Source organism: Podarcis liolepis (assembly GCF_965112155.1).
Source record: "Podarcis liolepis genome assembly, chromosome: 1".
Lineage (NCBI taxonomy): Eukaryota > Metazoa > Chordata > Lepidosauria > Squamata > Lacertidae > Podarcis > Podarcis liolepis.
The window spans coordinates 30,089,353-30,096,112 of NC_139554.1; the positions used below are offsets into that span (position 1 = coordinate 30,089,353).

Genomic DNA, 6,760 nt, shown 5'->3' on the forward strand with positions numbered 1-6,760 from the left:
CAGGATGCGCAGCCAGTTGCTGCTTGGTACATTTGCCTCTCTCTAATTTCACCCTTCTCTCATTTTCTCCAGCTTCTCCTAATCACAACTAAAAGGTTACATTCTCCTGCTCTCTTACTCTCTCTCATTTTTCACTGAGACAGTGAAGCCAGGTTAAGACACATTTTGATGAATTAATCTGGGAGGACAGTGGTTGTTACCCTGAAAGAGCCAGGGGGAAATAATGAAGACAGTAAGGCACAAAGAGCCCAGGTAGATTAGACCAAAGCATCTTGTTTCTCACAGGGGGGGGGGCCTCACAAACAGGACAATAACACTCCCCCTCTCTGCCAAACAGTGGCAGGAGTGTGTGGGGCCACAGGCACACACACAGGGTCATGTCCCTTTGGAGAATGGAAGACAAAGCGGAAGCAGCCGTGCTTCAAGATATATGGTTTTATATTTTCACCTTCAGTCTGCATGGAGGGGGTTCAGATCTTACAGCATGGTCCAAAGCATTGCAGGCAGTTCTTCCTTCTCCCTCGCCAAGATGGATCTCACCCTTTCTTCTTCCCAGAAGCTCCTTGTCCTCCCCCACAACAGTTACCCTGGCAACCTTCCAAATCTCCAATCTCTGGTCACACCTGGGCAAGAAGTTCCATTGTCTTGTTAATGACCCACAATGGCTCTCTTAACGGCCCTAGTTTGGCCAGGCTACCCAGGAACCCCTTTGCAGCTTATATTCTCCCTTCATATCACAAATAACCCCAAATCCTAGCATTTATAAATTTTAGTATTTGGGGGGAACCCCCCCCAAGTTCTGTAACAGTGGCCAATGGTCAGAATCCCACCACTCTCTGGGACCCTTCCACTTGCTGTTAGGTAAAGGCAAAGGGACCCCTGACCATTAGGTCCAGTCATGACCGACTCTGGGGTTGCGGTGCTCATCTCGCTTTATTGGCCGAGGGAGCCGGCGTACAGCTTCCGGGTCATGTGGCCAGCATGACTAAGCCGCTTCTGGCGAACCAGAGCAGCGCACAGAAACACTGTTTATCTTCCTGCCGGAGCAGTACCTATTTATCTACTTGCACTTTGACGTGCTTTCGAACTGCTAGGTTGGCAGGAGCAGGGACTGAGCAACGGGAGCTCACCCCGTCACGGGGATTCGAACCACCTAGGCAAGCCCTAGGCTCAGAGGCAAGCTTCGAAGACCCATCTATCTGCTTAAGCAGGCATTCCACGGCTCGTAACTTTCTTCACATTATTCTGCTTTATTATTTATTGATATTTAACTGCATCTTTTATTGATGGCTTCTCTGTTTTTGCTGATGTATTTCTATGTAAGTTCAGTTTTAAGTGTTGCGTATACATTCCACACCCCCTTTCCTTTTTAATGATCAGACTGTGTTTTATGTCAACTGCTGAGGGATTTTGCATATTAAGTGGCATATAAATATTATTAATCATTAATGATAATCTTACTCTGCCATAATTGGTGGATCTAAAGAAGTGCTCAGCAAAAGAAAAAAAGAATAAATTGATCGTTTGGGGGATGGGAAAATTGGGAGCCCCACAAACCTTCGGGCCTCATGACATTAGGGGTAGGGAACACAGTTATGGCCGCGGTCAATTAAGAAAACTATTTTAAATGACAGTTTGGTTTTTTTGTGGGGGAGGCTATGATTTAGCGACCGTTGTTCCAAAAGGTGGTGTAAGTTGCTCTTTATACTCTGTTTAAATACTACAGAGAGCTCATCGCCTTCTGAGGCAGATTGTTCTACTGATGATCAATTCTGACTGTCAGGAAGCTTTTCCTGCTTCCTTGCAATTCCTACCTGTTGGGTCTATTTGTTCCACCCATTGGAGCAAGAGAAAAGGAAGTCTGCTTTATCTTGTGCACAACAGCCCTGCAGATAGTTGCAGACCCTGATGGTCTCTCAGCTTGAGCGTTCCTTTTCAATGCAAAACATGTCCAGCTGTATTGACTTTCCCCCAAAGGACTTGGTCTCCACACCCCTCATCATCCTGTCCCCCACCCTCTGGACACACTCCAGTTTGTCAGTGTAATTCTTAAAATGTGGTGCCCTGAACTGGACACACAGTACTTCAGAGGCAGCCTGACCAATGCAGAACAGAGTGCAAACATTTCTTTTTGGGATCTGGGCACTGTATGTGCTGAACAATTATAAGGCTTCTGGGTGACAGCAGCTTGAATAGTCCAGGGAAAAGTAAAAGAATAGCTGAATGATAATTGTACTGGCCCCATGCAAGACAAGACTGGCTCTGCCCTGATCTCCCTTTCTCAATATTCACTAATTGGACCTTGACCTGCCACTTCCCTTCCCCAGAAAGGACTTGCATACCTTGCCAGACACTGCTTCCTACAATTACTGGTTAAAACATCTTCTGCATGCACTCGATTTTCACGGAAATGACACACACTGCTTCACTGCCTATACCCTGATTTGTGATAAAGCATTCTCCAATAAAAGAATTTTATGCCTTTTTATATGCTTGGGTTCATTGGTGGAATGGCAAATGGTTCATCAGCGCAAGGAAACATTCTTCTCCTAATCTTCCTCCTGCACCCTCATAATCTGTTCTAGGGGTTCCCCCAACCCCCTGGAGAAGATCTGGGGACAGCGCAGTTGACATGGAGAAGAGAGAAAGCCCATTGTGCAAGCAGAAGATGTTCTGCTACCTCAGCTACTTAGCAGAATACTGTCCCGTGTTACATTTTTTGCAAATAAAATTCAAGTAGTCATACCTCGAGTTGAATGTGCTTCGGGTTGAGCGCGTTCGAGTTCCGCTCGCGTTACTTCCAGGTATCGCCGCTTGCGCATGAACAGACGCTCAAAATGACATCACACGCATGCGCGGAAGCAGTGAAACGTGACCCACGTACGCGCAGACGCACCGTCACATCTTGCATTCCGTTCGGGATGCGAACAGGACTCCGGAACGGATCCCGTTTGCATCCTGAGGTACCACTGTATATAAAAAGCCATAAAATATTGTTCTAATAGAAAGACTCTGCTCTGGTTTAAGATGCTATAGAGCAAGATAAATGCTGACCTTTAAAGCCCTAAATGGCCTCGGTCCAGTATACCTGAAGGAGCGTCTCCACCCCCATTGTTCTGCCCGGACATTGAGGTCCAGCACCGAGGGCCTTCTGGTGGTTCCCTCACTGCGAGAAGCCAAGTTACAGGGAACCAGGCAGAGGGCCTTCTCGATAGTGGCACCCGCCCTGTGGAACGCCCTCCCACCAGATGTCAAAGAGAAAAAATAACTACCAGACTTTTAGAAGACATCTGAAGGCAGCCCTGTTTAGGGAAGCTTTTAATGTTTAACAGACTATTGTATTTTAATATTTTGTTGGAAGCCGCCCAGAGTGGCTGGGGAAACCCAGCCAGATGGGTGGGGTATAAATAATAATAATAATAATAATAATAATAATAATAATAATATATTATTATTATTATTATTATTATTATTATTATTATTATTATTAAAGTTACAACATCCATAAAGTTACCTAGTCAATTCATAAAGAGCAAACCTTCATCTTTGCATCCCAGTTGACAAAATGCAGCGTCCCTGCCAGCCAGCTAGGGAAAACTGAGACAATATTGTTAGAGAAATCTGTTTACTTAGCAGTGATGTAATGTGATATCACAATCTCCCTAAAAGAGTCTAGTGTCTGTCTCCATGATCAGTTTGAGGACACAATGTATGACTGATATGTGACTTGAACATGCAAGCTGGATCAGAAAGAGTACATAATGACATATTTTCAATGTATTAAGTCCCATTATCCACAGTGGGACTTCCTTCTGAGTACCTTAAATCATTGCATAAGAGTATTTTAAATCCAAACCTTAAGTTCTTCAGGATAGCTTTGCTGGACATTAGCTGGAGCAGGTGAGGAAGAATATTTATTTTCAATTTAAAAGCAACATTTTAAAAAGCTCTGCTGGATCAGACTGAGAATACATCTTGCCCAGTTTATGAGGAGCTTCATATCCCATGATTGCTAAATTTATTCAGGAGCCTTTGATGAGGGACTTGGACAAAGTAATTTGGAAGTCCCAAGAGCATAATGTATGCTTGTTGAAGCTTAAAGAATTCGGAAAGATTGGCAAGGAGAATTTCAGAAGCCATGCTTCGTAAGGTTTATCCTTCTAGACAGGACTCCCCCCCCCCCACCTGGAACGTACTGGAACCCAGTTCCAGCACCTCTCAGGTGGGAGCCATTGCCATTACAATAGGTAAAGGTAAATGACCCCAGGATGGTTAAGTCTAGTCAAAGGCAACCATATGGGGTTGCGGTGCTCATCTCACTTTCAGGCCAAGGGAGCCGGCATTTTCCCTGCAGACAGCTTTTCGGGTCATGTGGCCAGCATGAATAAGCCGCTTCTGGTACAACAGAACACCGTGACGAAAACCAGAGCACATGGAAACACCCTTTACCTTCCCGCCAAAGTGATACCTATTTATCTACTTTCACTGTCATGTTTTCGAATTGCTAGGTTGGCAGGAGCTGGGACAGAGCATGTGGAGCGCACTCCATTGCGGGGATTCGAACCACTGACCTTCCAGTCAGCAAGCCCAAGAGGCTCGGTTGTTTAGACCACAGCGCCACCCCCGTCCCTGCCATTATAATAGAACAAGGGAGATGTGTATGGTGAATTCTGACCCCTCTTTTTCTAGAAAAATAGCACTGCTTATAGATGTTTAATGTTTCTAGTTTTAATAATGTTTTCTGCCCATATACCCAGCACAGTGGCAAGTCTATAATTTCCTGGATTCCTTCCCCTCTTTAAAATTTGTGGCATTCAAAATTCTTTCATAAGGAGGATGGCTTTAATAATAAAAGAAGCATGTCTGTGAAAAGATTAGCAATTTCTCATTTGAGATTTGTTAAAGGATTCTCAGGTGGGTGCCATCTGGCAGCTAGTGAATTTGTAACTTGTCAATTAGCTGTAAGCTTTCATTCGCTGTCACCTCGCTTTGACTGTCCTAACCTCTGAGACGCCCTTTTGGGAAACAATGGTTCAGGTGTCTTTCTAACATCTACAGCAAATGCCAAGGCAAATAATTCATGGGCTAGCCTCTCTGCAATCTCTTCAGCATTCCTCTCACATCCTTGTCATTTAAAGGTCCCCCTATTCCCTCCTTGACTGGTTTCCTGCGCCTAATGAATGCAAATAAATACATGTTGGTTGTTTTTAGCAACTCAGTCCTTACATTCTTTATTTGTTTGCCTCATCATAAACTTACATTTGTTTTGCCTCGGTGTGTGTGTGTGTGTGTGTGTGTGTGTGTGTGCGCGCGCTGGACACTTTTTAAACAACACTTGCAGAAATTCTTACCTTATATTACAGTACTCTGTTGATGCTAGTTAACCATGCTTGCATTCTCTTGAACTTGTTCATCCTTTCTGATCTGTGATATACATTTTATCTGAGCTCCTAGTACAGTGGTACCTTGGGTTACAGACGCTTCAGGTTACAGACGCTTCAGGTTACAGACTCCGCTAACCCAGAAATAGTATCTCAGGTTAAGAACTTTGCTTCAGAATGAGAACAGAAATTGTGCGGCGGCAGCGGGAGGCCCCATTAGCTAAAGCGGTGCTTCAGGTTAAGAACAGTTTCAGGTTAAGAACGGACCTCCGGAACGAATTAAGTTCTTAACCTGAGGTACCACTGTATAATGGTGTTCACCTCCAAGCTTCCTGGTGAAATTTGACATTCCTGTCATGCCTCTATAACATTCTTTTAACTAACTAGGGGGTGCCCTCCTGCTGTTTCATTTTGCCAACGCCCTTCTCCGTGCCTCAGTCTCCCTCCCCAGAGTTCTCCTTTCCATTACCATATCTCCCCTCTCCATGCCCCAGTTCCTTCTTCCTCACATTCCAAACCCACAAGTGTCAAATTATCTCTTCCCCCAAAACCATCCTCTCTCTGAGGGAGGAGAACTCCCCACGTCAGGTTATGGTGGTGCCTCTTCCTCCCCTTCCGTAAGTGATCCATTTTGGGTCCAAGGTGGATTCCTGCAAGTTTTGGTTCAGTGTGTGTGCCTCTTGTGCCCCCTAACAGGTTCAGATTGCCATCACAGCGTGATGACAGACTAGGAAATATGTTATATAGAGAGATATTATTTTTAATTATCTTCTAAAATTAAAATTGACCATGTTGGACTTTCTTGGCAAATTTCCACTTACATAATTTCAATTCAAGAGTGCTTGATCCCAGGCTGTTATCAACAATTACATCTCTAACTGGATTCTGGGCACCACCAGCATTTTTACTTTGAAGTTTCTAGCATTATTATACAAACATCTAGGCATTTTGTTCCTCTGGATAGTTCTTTCTTTTGCATTTCTTTCCCCCCTTCTCCTGTCCAAGCTGATGTCTCACATATTGCAAGCGATGCTGTCAAAGTGATAGCTTATTTCTAAAACATGGCTACCTGGGCTACACCATGGCAACAGCCTGTCGGAAAGATGCAAACTTTTCACTTGAGTCCCTTAAAACTCTCCTGACTGATTTTCAGTGTGTGGCAATATGTAGAACATAATGTGTTCCAAGATAGCTGCTTTGGATGACATATTTTTGCCCACAGCAGATTTCCGCAGTTCAGCTGCAAACTCAGGAAAACGGGAGGTTTGCAAGCAGGCAACAAACACACACATCAGACCTAAGCTTGGCCCACGAAGGAAAGAAAGTCCTGCATTAATGTGACAGATTTCAACATACATTTTAATATTGAGGAGAGATGC

The 6,760-nt window shown here is 44.3% G+C and overlaps 1 long non-coding RNA gene across 1 annotated transcript; it reads right to left on the reverse strand.

Annotated features, from left to right (window-relative positions):
- Positions 1 to 418: 418 nt before the first annotated feature.
- On the reverse strand, positions 419 to 3,621 carry LOC310707222. The gene is made up of 2 exons (XR_014526394.1): positions 3,539 to 3,621; positions 419 to 623 (listed from the first exon to the last, which is right to left on the reverse strand). It is a non-coding gene; the product is annotated as an uncharacterized lncRNA (long non-coding RNA).
- Positions 3,622 to 6,760: the final 3,139 nt, after the last annotated feature.